Genomic DNA, 25,895 nt, shown 5'->3' on the forward strand with positions numbered 1-25,895 from the left:
ATTACAGTAAGTGATAAAGGTTTTTAACTGAGGTTAGATTTTTAACTGAAGTTCATGTCAGATTTACTAATGCTATAGCTTTAAGCAAACAAGACTTCAACCTAAGCAAGAAGTTTTCTCTCTCCCAATTCAACTGTTTAATATAGCCTAGCATTAACATTAGTTGATTTGTTTTTACTATGCACGTCCTGTCCCCCTTGTTTTATGGAGAAGAGGAATCTGACACTTTGCAAAGTTGAGTCAGTTGACCAAGATGACAAGATTATAGTGTATCAAAGCAAGACTTTGAACACCATCTGACTCTACATATTCCTGCTTAAAATACTAGGAATAGGGCTTCCCTGGTGGCGCAGTGGTTGAGAGTCCGCCTGCCGATGCAGGGAACATGGGTTCCTGCCCTGGTCCGGGAAGATCCCACATGCCGCGGAGCGGCTGGGCCCGTGAGCTGTGGCCGCTGAGCCTGCGCATCCGGAGCCTGTGCTCCACAATGGGAGAGGCCACAACAGTGAGAGGCCCGCGTATGGCACACAAAAAAATAAATTAGGAATAATAATATTTAGTGTAGGTTTTTAATGTTCCAGGCACTATTGTAAGCACTATATAAGTATTTTATCATTTAACCTTCACAATAAAACTATAAGGGAAGTATGATTATATTACAGACCAGCAAACTGAGGCACAGAGGTGTTTAAGTAACTTGCCCAAGGTCACACAGCTAGTAAGGGGCAGATCTAAATTCTAAACCAGCTGTCTGGCTCAGGGTCCAGGCTGCTGAATACCCCCCTCCCCCAAATCTAAGTTGGCTTTGAAAAAATATTTCAGTTTCTAATATGTCTAAAGTCTGAATCTCATGCGAGAAATTTCTGCTTTAAAATCACACGTGTGATAGAGACTGGCATGAACAAGGCAGATAGAGCCACACCTACATGAATTTAAAAGCTCCCAAGAGATAAGTAGGAGAGACCAGAGAGGATGTAGGAAAGAGTGTTGATATAGGGGAAATACAAGGACTTTGGGAAGTCAGTCAGGGACATGATTCAATCTAACAGGTCAGCATAGGTCTCCTGACTTACGTAATGTTTAAACTGATACGCGAGTGATGGACACGTGTTATCCAAGAGCTTGTGGGGTGAATTGCAGGCAGATGCTACAGAAAGTCTAAATGTATGATAAGAAATTATAACGTTTTAGAGAAACTGAAAGCTGCTTAATACACGACCTGTGAAGGGATGGTGAGCATTCCAGTACTGGAGGGTAGAAATTGTGTTGGGAATTCATGGAGGGAATTTAAGAAATGTGGGTCTTATCCTAATGGAAACGGGACATCATCAAGGGATTTTTAGCAGAGGAGTGAATCGTCAGTTTTGTGTTTTAGTAAGACTGGCCTGCAGAGTGGAGGCTAGATTGTAATGGAACAGAGAGGTAAGTTCTAGGGCTGTTCCAAGTGCCCAAGCAAGAGAAGTTGGTGGTTAGACTAGGAGGCTTTCACCTGGGGGATAGAGAAGTAGACAGATGTCGGAAACACGTGGGAGGTAGAATTTATAGGTTATGGCCGAGTAGATGTGAAAGATGACAGAGAAGACGATGCCCATGCTAACACCCAGATTCCTTTCTCTTTCCTTTTTTTTTCCCAAAGATTTTTTTGATGTGGACCATTTTTTTCAAGTCTTTATTGAATTCGTTACAGTATTGCTTCTGTTTTATATTTTGGTTTTCTGGCCGCGAGGCATGTGGGACATTAGCTCCCCGACCAGGGATCGAACCCATACCCCCTGCATTGGAAGGTGAAGTCTTAACCACTGGACCGCCAGGGAAGTCCCAACACCTAGATTTCTAACCTGAGTAACTGGGATAAATGGCAGTGCTATTTACTAAGACAGGGAGCATGACAGTAGAGCAGGTTTGGGGGGAGGGTGATGAGCTCAATTTTAGAACGAGAACTAAATGGATGTGCCGATAGGTAATAGAGCTTGCAAACCCAGGAGAAAAGTTTAAGCTGGGAATGGACATTTTGAAGGCATCAGTTATATGGAAGGTATCAATAGGGAAAACTTTTAGAGAAGTTACCCATTTCCTTTTAGAGAACTACAGAGATGAAATGTTTTAAAGCGTCCCCAAACCTGGAATTTTAGTCAATTAAATGCAGAATGTATTTATGAAATTATAAATGTTGCAATGACATTTTTGTAAATGATTTTTATAAAGATAGGAAAGTAAATTATTAGAAAATTGGTTATATTTTTGATATTGTTGGTATCTTCTCTATTTTGAATTATTGATAATGTTTTATGTTATATAGCATAAAGACAAGGCAGAAGTTTTAGCATTGAGATCCAAAGACAGAAATCCTGTTGAATGAAGGTGACAGTTTCCTTGTACTGAAGAAGGAGTGTGCTATCCTTGTGATGACTTTGCTTGGTTACAGTAATGAGTGAATGACTTTGAATTATACAAAGGTTCATTAAATGGTCATTCTTGATGCGAGTGTAACTCTGTGGTGGGTCATTTGTGAGGCGCCGTAAATTCATGGCAGATTCAAATTGCACCTCCTTTTTCAGGCCATCCTTTGTTTTGAACATAATTCTAGATGCGCTTTCTGTTAAATTTTGACTGCTACCATACGTATGAATTAGCAAAGTCTAAACAGCTGGATAAATACACAAATTAGATGTGTTAGGTCTATTCAAAGGCACCACGAGTGTCGGGAGGGATAGGGGTTTGAAGCGTCTCTAATGGAAAAATGGCTCCAAGGGGTCTCTGCAGAGGCAGCCAATGCAAGACTAATTGAGGAAAAAGAGGCTTCACAAAAAGTCAACCACTCAGTGGATAAGAGAGAGGGCAAAACCGTTTGAAATGCCATGAATGGTTTTTGCAAAAGATAAGGAAGTATAGTAAGCTAGAAATTAGAGATGACATATTATTTGCTTAAATAGTGGATTCTGGAAATGATTCCACCCAAAGGCACCACATGTGGCTGTAAACTGCACAGCTGTCCAGTGAGAATGGCGCCTCCCAGAGGTGAGGCCAGCCTGAACATTCACCTATTCCTTTAAGAATCTGTGAAGGATCTGCTTCCAGCAAACAATTATTTTTTGCTTTAGCCAAACATTTCACCTTAACAAACAAGATAAAAAAGAAGTAAATTATGTTTTTCTAAAGCACTACCATATTATAATATATTGATGATTTTTATAAAGCATGTAGTTTAGTGAATTACAAATTTATGATTCACTGTGTAAATCCCTAATATGTGATTCTGAGAAATCTAAAACATATTAAGTATATTGCTATATGTATATAATATAAAGTGTTCTCTTATAATACTTTATATGTGTAGGGGTTTTAATTATTCCACTTAGTCAATTATAGCTAGCTGACATTATTCTAGAATTGTTGAAAAAGCCATTTCAGTTTAAGGTGACAAAACGACATTTGACTGGAATCTATTATAACTGACACTGTGGCTTTTTTGCTTTATTTTCAGTGCCAAACACAGATATCATTTATTTTAATATTCCTCTTCTCTGGCAATGTAATAAGGGCCTAGTAAGCCAAGACTTATAAATAAATAAAGCATGTGATTATTTCGTTAATATTTTCATGATTAGCTGCTTGGGGATTTATGGATACGTTGTAGTGAACTGAGATTGAACTAGGGTATAGATTCCCTCCACATAGAGCCAGATGCCATGTATTTTTGTAAATATGAATCAGTTGTGTTGATTGCCAAATTTTTTGTAATAATTATAAATACTCAAATTCCAAGGATAATGAAACAAAGCAACATACAAGATTGCTTTATTTAAAGGTATATCATAATTATTCTGTGGTAGAGAAAAAGATTATTATGTAAATGTTTTTCTGTGTATGTCTGTGAGTAAAATGAAAGTACAAAAAGAGGAAAAGAAACTCCCACTTGCTACCTTAATGCTCCGATACGTTTTTGTGTCCTCAAGTACACACAAACACGCTTCCCCACGTCAGAACTATTACCTTGCTATTATCAGGACTACTTGACTATTTGGTTTAGGTTTATGTTGTGCTAGTCTGCTTATGGTAAAGGAAGAGTCAAAGCGTATACAACATCAGACACACTGCACTCAATTTTTATAACAGTGGATACACTATGTTCTCTCTGGCTCTGATAATGTGTGGTCTCTCATTTTGATAAGTAAACACGTGTTTTAATGTGTGGAAGTGTTCCCTCATACGTTACTCAAATTTTATAAAGTTATGATTTAATAAGTGTCATACAACAATAAGTCTTTGAATCAGTACAGATTGCAAGTTATATTACAAGGGTATTCAATAAAACATGTTATAAAGACTCTGTGCCTTGGATTTTGATATATTTGTGTCTCTCTATCTTTTACGATATATGCATCTCAACATTTATCAGTGGTTGTCCCACAATCTGCTTTTCTTTTATTCTTCTTTTTATTTTATTTATTTATGTTTAACAATCTTTATTGCAGTATAATTGCTTTAAAATGGTGTGTTAGTTTCTGCTATATAACAAAGTGAATCAGCTATACGTATACATACATCACCATATCTCCTCCCTCTTGTGTCTCCCTCCCACCGTCCCTATCCTACCCCTCTAGGTAGACACAAAGCACTGAGCTGATTTCCCTGTGCTATGTGGCTGCTTCCCACTAGCTATCTGTTTTACATTTGGTAGTGTATATATGTCCATGCCACTCTCTCACTTCGTCCCAGCTTACCCTTCCCCCTCCCCGTGTTCTCAAGTCCATTCTCTATGTCTGCATCTTTATTCCTGTCCTGCCCCTAGGTTCTTCAGAACAATTTTTTTTTTAGATTCCATATATATGTGTTAGCATACAGTATTTGTTTTTCTCTTTATGACTTCCTTCACTCTGTATGACAGTCTCTAGGTCCATACACCTCACTACAAATAACTCAATTTCGTTTCTTTTTATGGCTGAGTAATATTCCATTGTATATATGTGCCACATCTTCTTTATCCATTCATCTGTCGATGGACACTTAGGTTGCTTCCATGTCCTGGCTATTGTAAATAGAGCTGCAATGAACATTGTGGTACATGACTCTTTTTGAATTATGGTATTTTCAGGGTATATGCCCAGTAGTGGGATTGCTGGGTCGTATGGTAGTTCTATTTTTAGTTTTTTGAGGAACCTCCATACTGTTCTCCATAGTGGCTGTATCAATTTACATTCCCACCAACAGTGCAAGAGGGTTCCCTTTTCTCCACACCCTCTCCAGCATTTACTGTTTGTAGATTTTTTTGATGATGGCCATTCTGACCAGTGTGACGTGATAACTCATTGTAGTTTTGATTTGCATTTTTCTAATAATTAGTGTTGTTGGCAATCTGTATATCTTCTCTGGAGAAATGTCTATTTAGGTCTTCTGCCCATTTTTGGATTGGGTTGTTTGTTTTTTTGATATGGAGCTGCATGAGCTGCTTGTATATTTTGGAGATTAATCCTTTGTCAGTTGCTTCATTTGCAAATATTTTCTCCCATTCTGAGGGTTGTCTTTTCATCTTGTTTATGGTTTCCTTTGCTGTGCAAAAACTTTTAAGTTCCATTAGGTACCATTTGTTTATTTTTGTTTCTATTTCCATTCCTCTAGGAGATGGGTCAAAAAGGATCTTGCTGTGATTTATGTCATAGAGTGTTTTTCCTATGTTTTCCTCTAAGAGGTTTATAGTGTCTGGCCTTACATTTAGGTGTTTAATCCATTTTGACTTTATTTTTGTGTATGGTGTTAGGGTGTGTTCTAATTTCATTCTTCTACATGTAGCTGTCCAGTTTTCCCAGCACCACTTATTGAAGAGGCTGTCTTTCTCCATTGTATATTTTTGCCTCCTTTATCAAAGATAATGTGACCATATGTGTATGGGTTTATCACTGGGCTTTCTATCCTGTACCATTGATCTATATTTCTGTTTTTCTGCCAGTACCATACTGTCTTAATTACTGTAGCTTTGTAGTGTAGTCTGCAGTCAGGGAGCTTGATTCCTCGAGCTCCGTTTTTCTTTCTCATGATTGCTTTGGCAATTTGAGGTCTTCTGTGTTTCCATACAAACTGTGAAATTTTTTGTTCTGTGAAAAATGCCATTGGTAGTTCGATAGGGATTGCATTGAATCTGTAGATTGCTTTGGGTAGTTGAGTTATTTTCACAGTGTTGATTCTTCCAATCCAAGAACATGGTATATCTATCTGTTTGTATCATCTTTAATTTCTTTCATCAGTGTCTTATAGTTTTCTGCATACAGGTCTTTTGTCTCCTAGTTAGGTTTATTCCTAGGTATTTTATTCTTTTTGTTGCAGTGGTAAATGGGAATGTTTCTGTAATTTCTCTTTCAGATTTTTCATCATTAGTATGTAGGAATGCAAGGTATTTCTGTGCATTAATTTTGTATCCTGCTACTTTACCAAATTCATTGATTAGCTCGAGTACTTTCCTGGTAGCATCTTTAGGATTCTCTATGTATAGTATCATGTTATATGCAAACAGTGACATTTTTTATTTCTTCTTTTCTGTTTTGGATTTCTTTTATTTCTTTTTCTTCTCTGATTGCTATGGCTGAAACTTCCAAAACTATGTTGAATAATAGTGGTGAGAGTGGGTAACCCTGTCTTGTTCCTTATCTTAGTGGAAATGGCTTCAGTTTTTCACCATTGAGAACGGTGTTGGCTGTGGGTTTGTCATATATGGCCTTTATTATGTTGAGGTAAGTTCCTCTATGGCTACTTTCTGGAGGGTTTTTATCATAAATGGGTGTTGAATTTTGTCAAAAGCTTTCTCGGCATCTATTGAGATGATCATATGGCTTTCCTCCTTCAATTAGTTTATATGGTTTATCACATTGATTGATTTGCGAATATTGAAGAATCCTTGCATACCTGGGATTAAATCCCACTTGGTCATGGTGTATGATCCTTTTAATGTGCTGTTGGATTTTGTTTGCTAGTATTTTGTTGAGGATTTTTTCATCTATGTTCATCAGCGATATTGGCCTGTAGGTTTTTTTGTGTGGCATCTTGGTCTAGTTTTGGTATCAGGGTGATGCTGACCTCGTAGAATGATTTTTGGAGTGTTCCTTTCCTCTGCTATATTTAGGAAGAGTTGGAGAAGGATAGGTGTTAGCCCTTCTCTAAATGTTTGATAGAATTCACCTGTGAAGCCACCTGGTCCTGGGCTTTTGTTTATTGGAAGATTTTTAATCACAGTCTCAATTTCAGTGCCTGTGATTGGTCTGTTTATAATTTCTATTTCTTCCTGGTTCAGTCTTGGAAGGTTGTGCTTTTCAGTGAATTTGTTCATTTCTTCCAGGCTGTGCATTTTATTGGCATATAGTTGCTTGTAGTGATCTCTCATGATCCTTTGTATTTCTGCAGTGTCACTTGTTACTTCTCCTTTTTCATTTCTAATTCTGTTGATTTGAGTCTTCTTCCCTTTTTTCTTGATGAGTCTGGCTAATGGTTTATTGATTTTGTTTATCTTCTCAAAGAACCAGCTTTTACTTTTATTGATCTTTGCTATCATTTCCTTCATTTCTTTTTCATTTATTTCTGATCTGATCTTTATGATTTCTTTCCTTCTCCTAACTTTGGGGTTTTTTTGTTCTTCTTTCTCTAATTGCTTTAGGTATAGGGTTTGGTTGTTTATTTGAGATGTTTCTTGTTTCTTGAGGTAGGATTGTATTGATATAAACTTCCCTCTTAGAACTGTTTTTGGTGCATCCCATAGGTTTTGGGTCATCGTGTTTTCATTGTCATTTGTCTCTAGGTATTTTTTGATTTCTTCTTTGATTTCCTCAGTGATCTCTTGGTTATTTATTTATTTATTTTTTGTGGAACGTGGGCCTGTCACTGTTGTGGCCTCTCCCGTTGCAGAGCACAGGCTCCGGATGCGCAGGCTCAGCAGCCATGGCTCAAGGGCCCAGCTGCTCTGCAGCATGTGGGATCTTCCTGGACCGGGGCACGAACCCGTGTCCTATGCATCAACAAGCGGACTCTCAACCACTGTGCCACCAGGGAAGCCCCTCTTGGTTATTTATTAGTAGTAGTTTTTGTTTAGCCTCCATGTTTTTGCATTTTTACAGATTTTTTCCTGTAATTGATATCTAGTCTCATAACGTTGTGGTTAGAAAAGATACTTGATATGACTTCAGTTTTCTTAACTTTACCAAGGGTTTATTTGTGACCAAGATATGATCTATCCTGGAGAATGTTCCATGAACACTTGAGAAGAAAGTGTAATCAACAGTTCTTGGAGGAAATGTCTTATAAATATCAATTAAGTCCATCTTGCTTAATGTATCATTTAAAGCTTGTGTTTCCTTACTTATTTTCATTTTGGATGATCTGTCCATTTGTGAAAGTGAGGTGTTATAGTCCCCCACTATTATTGTGTTACTGGCGATTTCCCCTTTTATGGCTGTTAGCATTTGCCTTATGTATTGAGGTGCTCCTATGTTGGGTGCATAAGTATTTACAATTGTTTTATCTTCTTCTTGGATTGATCCCTTGATCATTATGTAGTGTCCTTCTTTGTCTCTTGTAATAGTCTTTATTTTAAAGTCTGATATGAGAATTGCTACTCCAGCTTTCTTTTGATTTCCATTTGCATGGAATATCTTTTTCCATCCCCTCACTTTCAGTCTGTATGTGTCCCTAGGTCTGAAGTGGGTCTCTTGTAGATAGTATATGTACAGATCTTGCATTTGTATCCATTCAGCGAGTCTGTGTTTTTTGTTTGGAGCATTTAATCCATTTACATTTAAGGTAGTTATCGATATGTATGTTCTTATGACCATTTTCTTAATTGTTTTGGATTTGTTATTGTAAGTCTTATCCTTCTCTTGTATTTCTTGCCTAGAGAAGTTCCTTTAGCATTTGTTATAGAGCTGGTTTGGTGGTGTTGAATTCTCTTAGCTTTTGCTTGACTGAAAAGGTTTTAATTTCTGTGTCAAATCTGAATGAGATCCTTGCTGGGTAGAGCAATCTTGGTTATACGTTTTTCCCTTTCATTACTTTAAATATGTCCTGCCACTCCCTTCTGGCTTGCAGAGTTTCTGCTGAAAGATCAGCTGTTAACGTTATGGGGATTCCTTTGTATGTTAATTGTTGCTTTTCCCTTGCTGCTTTTAATATTTTTTCTTTGTATTTAATTTTTGATAGTTTGATTAATATGTTTCTTGGCATGTTTCTCCTTAGATTTATCCTGTAAGGGACTCTGTGAGCTTCATGGACTTGCTTGACTATTTCCTTACCCATACTGGGGAAGTTTTCAACTATAATCTCGTCAAATATTTTCTCAGTCCATTTTTTTTCTCTTCTTCTTCTGGAACCCCTATAATTCGAATGTTCATGTCTTTTATGTTGTCCTAGAGGTCTCTGAGATTGTCCTCAATTCTTTTCATTCTTTTTTCTTTATTCTGCTCTGCAGTAGTTATTTCCACTATTTTATCTTCCAGGTCACTTATCTGTTTTTCTGCCTCAGTTGTTCTGCTATTAATTCCTTCCAGAGAATGTTTAATTCCATTTATTGTGTTGTTCATCATTGTTTGTTTGCTCTTTGTTTCTTCTAGGTCTTTATTAAATGTTCCTTGTATTTTCTCCATTCTATTTCCAAGATTTTGGATCATCTTTACTATCATTAGTCTGAATTCTTCTTCAGGTAGACTGCCTATTTCCTCTTCATTTGTTAGGTCTGGTGGGTTTTTACCTTGCTTTTCATCTGCTTTGTATTTCTCTGTCTTCTCATTTTGCTTATCTTACTGTGTTTGGGGTCTCCTTTTCACAGGCTGCAGGTTTGTAGTTCCCGTTGTTTTTGGTGTCTGCTCCCAGTGGGTAAGGTTGGTTCAGTGGGTTGTGTAGGCTTCCTGGTGGAGGGGACTGGTGCCTGTGTTCTGGTGGATGAGGCTGGACCTTGTCTTTCTGGTGGGCAGGTCCACATCTGGTGGTGTGTTTTGGGGTGTCTGTGAACTTATTATGATTTTAGGCAGCCTCTCTGCTAATGGTTGGGTTTGTGTTCCTGTCTTGCTAGTTGTTTGGCATAGGGTGTCCAGAACTGCAGCTTGCTGGTCATTGAGTGGAGCTGGGTCTTAGCATTGAGATGGAGATTTCTGGGAGAGCTTTCGCCATTTGATATTGTGTGGAGCCGGGCAGTCTCTAGTGAACCAATGTCCTGAACTCGGCTCTCCCACCTCAGAAGCTCTGGCCTGACACCCGGCCAGAGCACCAAGACCCTGTCAGCCACACGGCTCAGAAGAAAATGGAGAAAAAGAAAGAAAGAAAGTAAAATAAATAAATAAATAAATAAATAAATAAATAAATAAGCTTATTAAATAGAAAAAAATTATTAAAAATAAAAAAATTAAAAAGTAATACAAAAAGAGAAATAAAGAGAGCAATCAAAGCAAAAAATAAATCAACCAATGATAAAAACACTAAAAAGTATACTAAAAAACAAAAACAAAAAACGGACAGTCAGAACCCTAGCACAAATGGCAAAAGCAGTGCTATACAGACAAAATCACAAAAAGAAGCATACACATACACACTCACTAAAAGAGAAAAAGGAAAAATATATATATATATATCCATAAAATTAAAAAAAGGAAGAGAGCAACCAAATCAATAAACAAATCTACCAGTGATAAGCTCTAGATACTAAGCTAAGATAAACATAAAACCAGAAACAAATTAGATGCAGAAAGCAAACCCCAAGTCTACAGTTGCTCCCAAAGTCCACCGCCTCAATTTGGGATGATTCGTTGTCTATTCATGTATTCCACAGATGCAGGGTTGACTGTGGAGGTTTAATCCGCTGCTCCTGAGGCTGCTGGGAGAGATTTCCCTTTCTCTTCTCTGTTCCCACAGCTCCTGGGGTTCAGCTTTGGATTTAGACCCGCCTCTGTGTGTAGGTCGCCTGAGGGTGTCTGTTCTTCGCTCAGACAGGAGGCGGTTACAGGAGCAACTGATTAGGGAGCTCTGGCTCACTCAGGCTGGGGGGAGGGAGGGGTATGGAATGTGGGGTGAGCCTCCAGTGGCAGAGGCCAGTGTGACATTGCACCAGCCTGAGGCGTGCCATGTGTTCTCCCGGGGGAGTTGTCCCTGGATCACGGGACCCTGGCAGTGGCGGGCTGCACAGGCTCCCAGGAGGGGAGGTGTGGAGAGTGACCTGTGCTTGCACACAGGCTTCTTGGTGGCGGCAGCAGCAGCCTTAGTGTTTCATGCCCATCTCTGGGGTCTGTGCTGACAGCTGCAGCTAACGCCAGTCTCTGGAGCTCCTTTAGGCAGTGCTCTGAATCCCTTCTCCTCATGCACACGCTGAAACAGTGGCTGACACAATGGTCTCTTGCCTCTTAGGCAGGTCCAGAGTTTTTCCTGGACTCCCTCCCGGCCAGCTGTGGCGCACTAGCTCCCTTCAGGCTGTGTTCACGCAGCCAACCCCAGTCCTCTCCCTGGTATCTGACCTCCGAAGCCCAAGCCTCAGCTCCCAGCCCCGCCCACCCCGGCAGGTGAGTAGACAAGCCTCTCGGGCTGGTGAGTGCTGGTCGGCACCGATCCAGCGGAAATCTCTCCGCTTTGCCCTCTGCACCCCTGTTGCTGTGCTCTCCTCGGTGGCTCCAAAGCTTCCCCCCCACCACCACCCGCGGTCTCTGCCCATGAAGGGCCTTCTTAGTGTGTGGAAACTTTTCCTCCTTCACAGCCCCCTCCCAGAGGGACAGGTCCCGTCCTTATTCTTTTGTCTCTGTTTTTCCTTTTTTCTTTTGCCCTACCCAGGTACGTGGGGAGTTTCTTGCCTTTTGGGAGGTCTGAGGTCTTCTGCCAGCGTTCAGTAGGTGTTGTGTAGGAGTTGTTCCAAATGTAGCTGTAGTTTTGATGTATTTGTGGGAAGGAAGGTGATCTCCACGTCTTACTTCTCCATCATTTTGAAGGCACCCCTGCTTTTCTTTGAAAATGCCTATTTCTATAAAATGGGATAGCAATTCCCAGAGATGATACTTCAAATATTTAATTACTAGAAGGGCAAGGTCCAGTCAGAAGGAAAGGTGCTAATTAAGTCACACTGGACAAAGCACTTAAATGTCAGTCCTTATAATACCCATCTTACGTAGGAGGTGTGAGAAATTTGAAACATAAAACAAATACCATATATGTAATGCACAAGGAGAGAGTGCTTACCAGACATGAGCCAAGTTAACAAGTGCTAGCTGAGAGCTTTACCTCCTTCTTTGGCTGGTCTCTCAACATTAATTGAATAGACTATATAAATTAGAGGGCAAGGTATTTTAAAGTGTTTAGGATTGAATTAAGGACTGATAAAATGGATGAATAATTCCCAATTCTTGTTTAAACCCGACCAAAGACAAGGTGAACAATTACGAAAGAAAAGGTTTCTATGTACTGTGATGAAATTTATAATGTAAATTCCATGATAAATGGAGGACACAGGAATCAATACATTTTCTGCTTAATTGTGACCTCTACTTGTGCTTATTTGCAATTCCTTGATTGCTAAAATAAAGCTTGATAAGTTAATATCTGTGCAGAAAGTACATTCTAATTTCCCCAGAAAATCTTAGAGAAAGACGCAGTGATTAGGACTGCATCCTCAGGGTTAAGTATATCCTTCAACACTAGTGGGTTAGTTTCAAAAGCATAATAAAATAAATTGACTGAAAATGACAGTTTCTCTCAAAAGCAATTGCTTAGGATTGTTTAGCATGGCATATTCAAATTAGGTATTAGTCACAAAGCATTTGTTTAGCTTTTGAAAAGGGTTAATGCCCAGAATGCCATGAGAACTTCTGTTTTAAGGCTTCCATTACACAGCAGTTTACAATCTTTAATAGCTACTTATATCATTTGTTTTCTAACTTGTAGAATTTCCTTCTTTTCGTAACAAATTTATCATCGGTGTTCATAAAGTGAGAACTGAAGGAGTATCTATTAAGTTTTCCTGTTAAATCAGCAAAAAGCTTGAGGATAACGTTTTGAACCTAGACTTTTTTTTTTTTAGTATACGGCAACTACGCACTCTAAGAGAATGGTGTTCATAGAGAAATTTTACTTGTATGCAGTAAAATAAAATTAAGATGTGAAATATCTCTTAGTCATTTTTTATGTCTAGCATTATTCAAGGAATGCTATTTTATATATGTGTAAATGATGAGAAATGGGCCATGGCAGAGACTGGCTGGCTATTCATCAAATAAATTTAACTGCCTCTAGGGTTCAGAGCTAAATTCGCCTTGCAATGAAAGGTGGCCATATAATTGAGTTCCTGCCGATGGAATGTGGTTGAAAGTGATATTGACCACTTATAAGGTCTAGCCCATACAAGCCTTCTGTTTTCCCTCTATAATCTCTATTACCCAATCTTCAGTGGAGTAAGAAGTGATTTCCACTTGGAAGCTACATGTATTTTTTAAAGCAATTTATTTTATTTTTTTGACCGTGCCGAGCAGCGTGCAGGATCTTAGTTCCCCAAACCAGGGCTTGAACCTGTGGCCCCTGCAGTGGAAGCACGGAGTCCTAACCACTGGACCTGGGCCAGGGAGTTCCTGGAAGCCACATTTTGCAGATGTTAGGGCCACTGGCAGCCTGGATCCCCGAGTGACTTTGTAAAGCAGAATCTCCCTGTACCAAAACAAAAATACCCATTCTTGTTCTGCAAGGTCATTGGAAGAATTTACATTCCCACTAGTATTGCGTGAGAATTTTCCTTGGGTCTCAACTGAAAGCAGGGCGTCTTCTTCTGGAAGCCCAAACTTTAATTTTTGTTTCCCTAGCAATATAAGGTTGCTAGAAGCTCTGCCTAGATTTTTAGCCTCTTTGCCTCCATTTTGCTTATCTCAGCTTCTCATCCCATGAAACTTCAGCATCTACAAATCTCAAATGAAAATGCAGCTGAGAATATTCTCTCTCTTCTCCATTATTTCCTTGTTTTCCTAGGATCTCGGCCCCCAAAGCCCTGGCTGCTTTAATAGCCCAAATTCCAACTATTCTTTCCCAGGATTGTGAGATTCCTGAAAGCTCTGCTTAACTCAGTTTCTTAGATGCCACTTTAATTTTGGATTCTTCTCTTAATGCGTGTGGATTAAGAATAAACAAATACTTCAAGGAAAATGAACAGAAAACGTCAGTTCACTTCGATGATTTTGCCTGTTCTCTGAGATCGTGGCCCCTCAAATTCTGAAGCCTTGATTGCTTTGTAATGCCATAAAAGTCTGTGACTGTCATTGCTTGTTTGCTCTTTTGTTTTGTTTTTATTTTATTCAACGACTGCGGTTATTCTTGATAGGAGGGCTACACTGAGAGCAGCTGCCCTATGTGTATTATCTAGTAGCAGTAGTTTCTCAGTTTCCTTTCAAATATGTGTGACATTCTTTTTGTAGACTGATGATAATTTGCCTTAGTGCTGATATTATGAAATGCACTTTTTATTGTTTCATCTGTGGCCCTAAGATTTATTCCCCAAACTGTAGGCCATTCCAGTGACTGTGAGGTCGTGCCTCTCCTCATGTGCAGCTCTGCATCTTCCTCAGTATTACCTTGTAGTATCCTCCTCCCAATTTCAACATTCTTTAAAATAACAAACAATGGATTCTTTTTTTTTTATTTCTACCTTTTAAAAAATAAATTTATTTATTTTTGGCTGCGCTGGGCCTTCATTGCTGCGAGTGGACTTTCTTTAGTTGTGGCGAGCAGGGGCTACTCTTTGTTGTGGTGCGTGGGCTTCTCACTGTGGTGGCTTCTCTTGTTGAGGAGCACAGGCTCTAGGCACGCAGGCTTCAGCAGTTGTGGCACGCGGGCTCAGTTGTGGCTCGCAAGCTCTAGAGCACAGCTCATAGCTGTGGTACACAGGCTTAGTGGCTCCGTGGCATGTGGGATCTTCCTGGACCAGGGATCGAACCCATGTCCCCTGAACTGGCAGGTGGATTCTTAACCACTGCACCACCAGGGAAGTCCCCCCAAAATGGATTATTTTTAACAATGACAATCTGGAAATACAATTTACACATTTGCAGTTACTCAGGATAAAAATATTATGATACTCAGAACGGTGAACTCAAAACTCTTTTGGTGAGCCTCAGCTCTTTAGGAGGTAACCTTCCCTCCGCTTGAAGAAGACAATAATATTGTTTCGTTTTGTAATATCACAATTATTATATGGTCTTCTACAAAAAAGAATTGTGCTTGAAATGCACATCTTCAAGCAAAGTCCTTGAGGTTTACTCATTAAAATATTTTCATAATTTTATTGGAAACATTTTTATGTTTATGTAAAACTATGCATATAAACTTTTCTGGGCAAATCGAAGGCATGGGGCAAAACATGACTGTTTATATCTTCCTTTCTTTTGTTAGGTGAAGTGTTAACTATATACAAATAGATGATTACAACACAACATATGTGAAATAAAGTAGAATATGTAGTTTCTGACTTGCTGAAGGGACGTTGTTGAATCCTAGAGAAAACATACTTTTCATTTTTACCTAGGTTAGATACCCTCCTCTCTTTTAACCTTTCCTTGACTATACAGCTCTCCTGTCTGTATTTTACTGTATTTATGAAACATTTGCTACATTTCAAAGATTGTGCTAGGCGGCGAAGATAAAATTTTACTTTGACTTATGTTTATTAACTTTCCCCAGATACATAGATTTGATATCTCATATTCTTCTTCATTATTTAAAGTCCTAAATGTATATTACTGAGTGTTTTAAAGCATATTGTTTATATTGTTCTTGTTATCTATTACCATGTAATAAACCATCCCAAAGCTGAGTGACTTAAAACAACAATTTACAGTAAGTCTCCTACGTACGCAACCTTCAAGTTGCGAACTTTCAAAGACACAAATGTGCGTTGGCATGTCCATTCACGTAGGTTAGTTCACATGTCTGGCATACATTGTCACATGCATGCGTCCTCTACAAGTGGTTGTGCTTTTGGGTACTTTAGTGTACAGTATTGTGTAGAGTGCAGTAGTACAGTATCTTTATTTCAAGCCCAGGATGTCTGGAAGCAGGTGTAAAAGCAGTGGTGATATAGCTGGTATTACCGTACTTTTCGAGGTACTGTACTGTAAGATTAAAAATGTTTTATTTTTTGTGTTTGTTTTTTATGTATTACTTGTGTGAAAAGTATTTATAAACCTATTACAGTACAGTACTCTGTAGCCAATTGTGTTAGTTAGGTACCTAGGCTAACTTTGTTGGACTTATGAACAAATTGGACTTATGAATGCACTCTCGGAACAGAACTTGTTCATATGTAGGGGACTTAGTGTATAATTATCTCTCATAATTCTGTGCGTTGACTGGGCTCAGCTGGGCAATTCTTGTTTGCAGTCTTTAGTGCTATTGTAGTCATATGTTGCAGGCTCATCTAGACTGAATATCCAAGATCGCTCATGTACATGGCCTGCAGTAGATATTGACTATTGGCTGGGGACTGTTGACGCCCCATGACTTAGGCTTCTCACAGCCTGTTGGCTAGTTTCACATAGGAAACAACCTGAGAGCGAGTGTTCCAAGAGAGCAGAAGTGGAAGTGGCCAATGTGTTAAGACCTGGGCCTGGAAACTGTTTCAGCAACAGTGCTGCCGTATTCTGTTATTCAGGACAGCTCAGTAGACTGAGCCCAGAAGCAAGGGGAAGGTACACAGCTGCCACCTGTCAAAGGGAGGAATGTTAAAAAAATCTGTGATCGTTCTTATTCCACCATATATATGTATGTCTGTGTTTGTGCATTTATAATTATACAATAAATAAATCCACAATTATTTTAAAATTTCAGACATACAAAGTAAGAGTGAAAACTTTCTCTTCCTCTCCCCTAATTGCACTCTCTTTTCAAATATTATTAGTATTAGTTCATCTTTATCCATGTGAATCTTTTTCTACTTACTAAGTATATTTTGATTTTGCTTACTTTTACATAAATGGAATCAAGTCCCTATTTTCTGAAAATTACTCTTTTTATTTAACAATATATTTTAGATAATTTAATTTATCAATATATGTATGCACATATAATTTAAAATCACCTAGTATTCTATAGTGTTGATATATTGATTATATTTCTAGATGATGATTTAGATTGTTCACAACCTTTGGTTATTTCGTACAGTATTGTTCCTTTTCATTCCTCTTTATACGTGTGCAAAAGTTTTCACTAAGATATATACCAAAAGTGGAATCACTAAATTGATGGATATTAACATTTTTTAAAAAGATGCTGTTTAAATAGGCATTACCATTTTACACTTTCTTCAGCTGTACTGTATGAGAGTGCCTCTTTTTCCTCATCATTGTCAATTCTGGTTATTATATGTCTTTTCAATTTTTTAAAATCTAATGGATGAAAATGCTTCTAAGTGTAGGCATTTCATTCAATCCCTAAGTTTTTGCTTACTGCTATTGCCATTGAGTCAATTTTGTATTGTTTTCTGTGAATTGCCTGTCTTTACAATTTACCTATTTTCCTACTGGTTGTATGTCATTTAAAACAATGATATAAAGATACTCTTTACAAATTCTCTACGTCCATTCATTCTTAGTTCATCATACATCACGCATAAAATGGGCACATGGGGGCTCTATCTTGCTCCACATCTTGTAACTCACTCTTGGAGATGTGTTCTCGTGGTTCTCTATCCCCATGGGGAGGCCAGAGTCAGTTTCAGTTGGTGAAGTTTTGTGACCTGCAGTGTGTTCGCTTGGAAAGCAGGCTGCACGTGGTGGAAGGTCAGCTCGCACATGCTGCTGGGATGCTAAGACTGCCACACGTTGGGTGCACCTAGCAGCAAATGAGTCAGGCACCAGAAGCCCAAATCACAGATATCTGTGAACTTTTGTATGTATTTGTGCTTATTTTTCAGTAGTGAAATGAAAGCATATACAAACAAATCTCAGTCATCACTTTTACCAGTGTCTGAACTTAGACTGGACTTCGTGATCCGGCCAGTTATTTGTTTGATACAGTCTACAAGATAGGCAAGAAGGACATCACACTTTCAATGGAGGGCAAGTGGAGAAAAATGACAACATTAGCAGGAAATCCGAAATAATGGATCTCACCCTTTTGCTCACATCCGTTACTGTATCCCCACTGAGCTCTTTGTGAAGGCATTTAGAGAAAGACTCTGATGGGGGAGGCTGATGAAGTGCGACTGAGTCACTCTCCGGAGTGTTGTGAATGACAGAGAAATTTTAGTGGAAAAGTGTTGCATCCTGCACCTCTAGCCACGTGGAGTGTTCAAGACTTGGTGGCCTACAGCAAAGAGACCACGCCTGGGTTGTCTCAGGTATGATAGTCTCATGGACACATCCAGAGGCCTGGGAGGCTGAGCTGGCCTCCCCGGGGAGGCTGGTGCATCCTCCATGGTCTGCCATCGATCTGTGGCAGATTGGTTGCAGTAGAAGAGTAGCTCCTAGTTAGAATCCACCTCCTTCTAGGTGTACCGCTGGGTAGAATTATCAGAGAAAATAGAGGACTCCTAGTTAAATCTGAATTTCAGATTTCAAACAATGAAAATTTTTTAGTATAAATGTGTCTCCTGTAACATTTGAACACACTTAACATTAAAAAAAATTAGTCATTGCTTATCTGAATTCCAATTTTAACTGGGTGTTTTAGATTTTCATTAGCTAAATTTGGCAACCCAATACCTAGCTGTCAGTTTCATGTAGGATCTTCTTTTGGCCTGAACCTTACAGCTGATTTTGAAAAGGTATAGAACAGAGAGTTAATTATCTGCCAACATTATCATTCTGGATTCTTTAATAGAAGTCTGTGGAACTTACCAAGTCCACGTAGGCCTTTGGCTGTGTTCTCTCCCATGGGGTGGGGAATCCTGAGAACACATCCTGGTCAGTGAGCCCTGCAGAGTAAAGGTAGACAAATAAGTCTTGAGGAACTGTCTGGTGAGGGCAGGCCAGATAATCACTACTTCATAACTGAGGACCCTGAGGTAAAGCAAAGCAAGTCGCTGAAATGTAAATCCTTATGAACTGAGCGTCATGTAACGTAAAGGCAAGTATGTTTCTGCCACATTATAGAGTTGTCACTCCCATGCCCAGTCAGGAGCTAGAGGTTGGTTGTCCACAAGGGCTGGACACCCATTTTCACAATCAAGGGTAGGATCTTTGAAGAGTACGACAGGCCCACTGCCAGTAGCCTTATGATGTAAGAAAAACACTGAGTGTGGAAATAGGTAATTTACATTTTCTTGTATAGTAAGAGGATGGATCCTGGCATACCTCATCCCCAGCCACAAGAAACCCCATGATCAGGCTTCCCTGGTGGTGCAGTGGTTAAGAATCCACCTGCCAATGCAGGTGGGGGACATGGGTTCGAGCCCCGGTCCGGGAAGATCCCACAAGCTGCAGAGCAACTAAGCCCGTGCACCACAACTACTGAGCCTGCGCTCTAGAGCCTGCGAGCCACAACTACTGAGGCCTGCGCTCTAGAGCCCGTGCTCCGCAACAAGAGAAGCCACCGCAATGAGAAGCCCTCGCACTGCAAGGAAGAGTAGCCCCTGCTCGCCGAAACTAGAGAAAGCCTGGCGCACAGCAACGAAGACCCAACACAGCCAAAAAACTTAATTAATTAAAGAAATCTAAGAAAAAGTAACCCCATGGCTTCCTCTTAACTGCCACCTCCCTCACTCCATGCAAGCTAAGACCACAGAACTTAAGAGAGTTTAGATTAGCGTCCCCAGACAAAGAGCCCGAGGTGGGGATTCTTACTCAAGTGGTTTACTAGGAGAGTTCTCAGTCGAAGGGAAGTAGGAAAGGGAAAAAATGTAAGTAGAGAATGTGAGACCAGCTTTATTCTGGCCCCAGAGGGGACTCTGGAGCTGAATGATGCCATAGACTTGATCCAGCTTTGAAGCTGGTGAGGCGAGGAGTTGAGGATAAGGGGCAGCCTTTTTGTCTCATATCAGCTGAACCGCTGGGAAGGGGAGATGAAGGATTGATGAACATTCCAAGACCTAGGTCAATTCTTTGGAGAAAGGGGCGGCTGTGAGCCATGAGTAAGCAACATTCACGGCAGGATATGGGTACATCAGCCTGGAAAAGGGGACCTACGTGGGCATCGACAGCATCTATACACCATCTCATTAGTTGTTTCCTTGGTTTTATGTATGCCTTTTGCTATGGGTTTTGCTGGTTCAGTTTTAAACCAATTCTGTTCATTATCTCCAATATTAAAACTAATCTACCCTTGTCTTCTGGCCCAGCTCTACCTTAATTCACTCAAATAGCTTAATTCTCCTGCCAATAACGTAAGGAGAGTTTATACACTGGTTGGATTCATGTGTCTTTTAGTAAATGGGAAATTCCATCTACCAATTACATCTCTAGAAACCTATGTACGTATATAACTCTTCCTTCCCAATCTCTTATATTTTTTTTCTTTCCCAGTATAGTTAAGATCTGCTCTCACCTGTGTCTTTAATCATTCTTGTACTTTTCTCCCCCTTACAAGAAGAGAAATATGCTTGTTAATCATTCTACTCAAAATCACTAGATGTTTGGGCTTGCTAATAGATGAAGATGAATTTTTCACCATAAACATCACAATAATTGATAGCATTTGCTTCCTTGTTAACATGTTGGAGATATGAAGACAAGAATTAAATCATAGAGCATAGCAGGGGGAAAAAATCCTCAAAGTGAATGGTAAACAGAAATATCTGAGCTAGGTTTAAGCATGTGTATAAAGAATGAGTTTTGAAGAACAATAGTCTCTTTCAGAAAACTGAACTAAATAATAAAATATGTCTAAAACTGTGTATATCTATGCTAAAGAAGTATCAGCTTAACCTTTTTGAAAGTGCTATAAAATAAGCAAATGAGGCAGCTTATAATTTAAGTATAAGAAATATGTGGACACGGGGAGGGGGGAAGGGGAGGGGGGATGAACTGGGAGATTGGGATCGATATATATACACTACCATGCGTAAAACAGATAGCTAGTGGGAACTTGCTATATAGCGCAGGGAGCTCAGCTTGGGGCTCCTTGGTGACCTAGATGGGCGGGATGGGGGTGGTGGGAGGGAGGTGTAAGAGGGAGGGGACATATGTATACGTATAGCTGATTCACTTTGTTGTACAGCAGAAACTAACGCAACGTTGTAAAACAACTATACCCCAATTAAAAAAGAGAAATACGCCTATGTGTAAATACAGAAGTCTAGTAATGCAGGTAGGTATCTATAGTTGGTGCCCACAGACTTTTGGTTGATATTGTATGGTGCAGTTAGGAACTTGCCTTCTAATAATACCACATCAGTAAGGACAAGAGAATGCATTACTAAGATACTCTTCTATGTGAACTGTTTTTGTTTTTCAGAGTCTGTGTAGACCTTGTCCTCTATGAATGGAGTAAACCTACTACTGTTTCTCTGCCTGTCTGGTGCACTTCTCATGGAGATTGAATGAAGAGTGCTTTTCAGACATCATGATGAATTGTAGGTAGTTTCATGACTATGACGTGATCCTTCAGGTCTCTGTGGTAGGTGAGGGCAATGCACGCTGATATAATACTTTTTTGACTGATACTGTCCTCAGTTGTATGACTCTACCCAGGATTTTAACCTCAGGTGAAACCACAGGTTCCACAGTGGTTTGTTCATTTTCTGGTCCTTAAAGGCTTTACCTTAATCTCTATACCAAAAAAAAAAAACACCAACGAACCTTTAGAGCTTCAGACCGTCAATTCTAGACTGGCTAGCTTATCAAGGGTCAAGTAAAATTATGCCCACGTGGGGCACTGATTGGGTTTTTCAAGGTAGAGTGATGGGGATTTGTACTAACATGGTGGTTCTCAATCTTGGCTGCATTTTGGAATCTCCTGCCAAGATTTTCAAGTGTACTTCTTCCTGGGTCCCATCCCAAGAACTTGATTAAACTGGTGTGGGTATGGCCTGGGCATGAGAATTTTTTTTTTTTTTTTTAAACTCCCAGGTCTTTCTAATGTATAGCTAAGGATGCAAAGCACTGGGGACATTCATCTGCACGTGCCTGAGATTGTCAGGGACTCAGCTTCCTAGCAGGTAGTCATATGCTTGAGTTAATGTACCAAACAGAAGGACTTCATTAAGCTCTGCTGTGAAGACTGTCCTCTTAGTCTCACAGGTTGGGAAATCTTTTGGGGTGGTGAGCTTGTGGCATTTGCTCAGTAAATGATTGTAGTCCCCTCAATTCTAAGAACTTGCTTGTACTTCTTTGTGATAAGTGGATTTAAATACTGTACTTTCCCAGCTCCTAAGTTTAGTTTTATCAGAATTTTTTGTGCCACAGATAGATTTGCCTGTCAGGGTAGTTTAAAAAATAATTTTTCATTACAAATTTAAAGGTCATGCCTAACAAATATTTTTCTCAAAGCTAATGGGTGTATCCTTTGATTAATAGTTTTAAAATGATTTTTATTTCTCCATGCAAGCCCAGCTAACATTTATTGAATGTTTACTGCATGACAGACAGTCTTCTAAGTCCTTAGTTTACACATAAAGAAACTGAAGCAGAGAGAGGTCGTGGGTGTTCCCAAGGTTACACAGCTAATTAGTGAAAGGGCCGTGATACAAACTGAAGCTGTCTGGTTTCAGTGTCTTTGCATCTGTGTAAGCCTGTTTGTTGAAAGAAAACTAAATAAAAAATTTTTAAACTTCACCTTTAACAGAAAAGCACCAAATTGACTTCCAAGTAGTTGCACAATTTACCTTTTCCTAGCATTATGTAACAGTTCTAGTTACTCTACATCTTTGCCATTATTTCACCTTGTGAAATTTTGAAATCTTGCTTAGCTGGTGAGTATAAACTCTGATCTCACTATGATTTTAATTTTTAATTCCTTTGAGAGCTCGTAAGCATCTTTAATATATTTATTCGTCATTTGTCTTTTCTTATTTTCTCTTTTTATAAAAGAAGTATCTTTTCCCATTTTTCTGGGGGGTATTGTCTGTCTCGTATTCATTTGTAGGTTTTAAAGCGTTATTTTCTACATAACAGTCCTTTTCAGTTTTATGTGATGCAAATGTTTCACCAAGTTTGCCTTGTCCTTTATGAACATAAGTTCTAATTAATGTAGTGGAACTTGTAAATTTTTTTTTGTTTATGTGTTTTTACATTTATTTTATTAAAATTTTCTCTGCCCCCAATATCAGATGCACCTTCTACTCTATTGTCTTTTAGTAGCTTTATGGTTTTGTATTTCTACATTGATTTTAATCCACCTGAAATTGATTTTTGTGTATGGTATGAATGGGGATCCAGTTTATTTTTCTTTTTTTAAAAAATTTATTTATTTTTGGCTGCATTGGGTCTTCGTTGCTGTGCGCGGGTTTTCTCTGGTTGCAGTGAGTGGGGGCTACTCTTCGTTGCGGTGCACGGGCTTCTCATTGTGGTGGCTTCTCCTGTTGCTGAGCACGGGCTCTAGGCACACAGGCTGCAGTAGTTGTGGCACGTGGGCTCAGTAGTTGTGTCTCGCGGGCTCTAGAGTGCAAGCTCAGTAGTTGTGGTGCACAGGCTTAGTTGCTCCAGGGCATGTGGGATCTTCCCGGACCAGGGCTCAAACCCATGTCCTCTGCATTGGCAGGCGGATTCTTTTCCACTGCGCCACCAGGGAAGTCCCCCATTTATTTTTCAATGGCTAATTACTTGTTCAAACACCATTGACCATGTTTCCATATATTTGTGGGTCTTTTTTTCTGTATACTCTGTTCTATTGCATTAGTTTATTTGTCTGTCTCTATATTCATAACATTTTAGGTTCATTTCTGTGGTGTGGTACTTATGATAAGTAAATCTCTTCTCTGTGTGTTACTTCTTTGCGAGTGTTTTTCCAACATTCAACTGTATTTTCTCAATCCATTAATTAGCGAATCACTTTCTAATGTTATACCAAACATGGATTCCCTAGATAAATCCAACTTGCTTATGGTATATATTGATTTTATATATTGGAAGATTCACCTTCCTGATTATTTACTCAGGATTTTTGTTTCTGTATTGATGAATGGAATTTACCTCTGTTCTTTCATTCTTATATGTCCTTTCATGGTGTTGATAAGATTATGCTGGATTTATACAATGAGTTGAAGATATAGAAGATATATCTTTTTTTTTTTCCTATTCTCTGAAAGAGTCATAATAGAGTTGGAGTTATGTGTCTTTTGAGTATTTGGTAATCCTGGTAAGTAATATCACTTAGGTCTATGGGTTTTGGTGAGAGAAAGATACTTAGTTATCGATTCATTCTTAAATGCTTATTGTACTATTCAAGTTGTCAGTGTTTTCTTCAGCCCGTTTTGATGCAGCTTATATTTCTAGGAAGTTGTTCATTTCTTACAGCTTTCAAATTTATAAGAATACATTTCTCTTTATCACTCTCATCATAGGTTTTTAAATATTAGTCTTTAAAAAAACGTGTCTTCTTTTGACTTTTATACTTTTGGTTGCTATGTCATGAATTTTTGTTTCTCTTTTTTTATTATTCCTTGTTATATTCTCCTGATCTTTTTCTTTCTTCTTATATTAGTGGATTAGCTTATTAATTTTAATCCTTTATACATTTCTATTCTAAAATTAGCATTTAAAATACGCTTTTGACTTAAAGTTTATTTTATCTCAATGTATCTCATAAGCTGAATTCTATAAGTCTTTCTTTATGATTTACATCTAAAATTTGTTGCTTCTCAGTATGATTTATCTTAGAATGAGGATTTATTTAGATTTGCATTCTTAAATTTCTAGCTGGGTGGGAAGTTCTACTTCTCTTTCAATTATTTTAAATTAATTTAGGGCATGGAGTTTTATGATAACAGTTATTTTGAATTTGTAGAAATTTATATGAATTTTCATAAATGCTTGATCTGTGCTTAAAATAATTCTCGAGGAATATGTTCTTTATACGCATATTGTATTAAGCTTATTAATTTTGTTCTTTAATTTTTCTATATACTTTCTGGCTTGGGCAGATGGATCTATCCAAGAAAGCTGTGTTAAAATCCTCTTGGTGTGGTGAATCTGAGACCTTCCCTTCGTAATTCTATCAGCTGGTGTTTACAAAACTTTATTATTTGATGCATAGGTGTTTAGAATTAATTTTTCTTACTGGAAAAACAATTATCAATCTATGACTCTATTTTTAATATTGCTTTTTATTTGAAGTCTAGTCAACACCGACTTTCTTTCGGATAAAGTTTTCCTGCTATATGTTTGTTTGATTTTTTTTTAATTGGGTTTTGTCCCGTGTACTCCTATCCTTGTCAGGCATGTAAATGCAAAGTCCACAGCTTACTTATCCAAGCTACCTGAAGTTGCTGAGAAACACAAAGAAGTCGGCAAATGTGTTGACAAGTAAAGTATTTCATCTTACCTAAGATTTACTTAGCAAACTCTTAAGTACTTGAGTAAGCTAAAAGATGTTAGTAAAAATATTGGGGTTGGAATATCTAACTGCTTTGGGATACCGAGAACTTGGGCATGGTTTTATGAAAAGGGCATTTGAGTTATGTGTCCGTGACTTGACTAAGAACCATTATTTGTGTTTAAGTTTTCTTAGTAGCTTTCGAAAGTGGAAATGTTGCTGGTCGCCCTTGCGGGCATTCAGTTCTCTGCCATCCTTGGATGCGCTGCTGCTTTGTCCTGGTTTTATGGCCGTTCTACTACATGCTGCCGGTTCTTCCTTTCTTCTGTGCCAATAGTAACAGCTGCTCCTGTTTGTTGCCTGCCTTCCCAAATGTTTTTTATGTTTAGAATGGCAATAGGAGTAAGAAAAAGCTGTGGCGATTTCAGAGGGTTGATAAAGAACAATGGAAAGCTAGACTGAGTATTTCGCTAATGTTCCCACCACTTATCAGTGGCCCTTGG

This window comes from Pseudorca crassidens, chromosome 4, assembly GCF_039906515.1.
Source record: "Pseudorca crassidens isolate mPseCra1 chromosome 4, mPseCra1.hap1, whole genome shotgun sequence".
Classification (NCBI taxonomy): Eukaryota; Metazoa; Chordata; class Mammalia; order Artiodactyla; family Delphinidae; genus Pseudorca; species Pseudorca crassidens.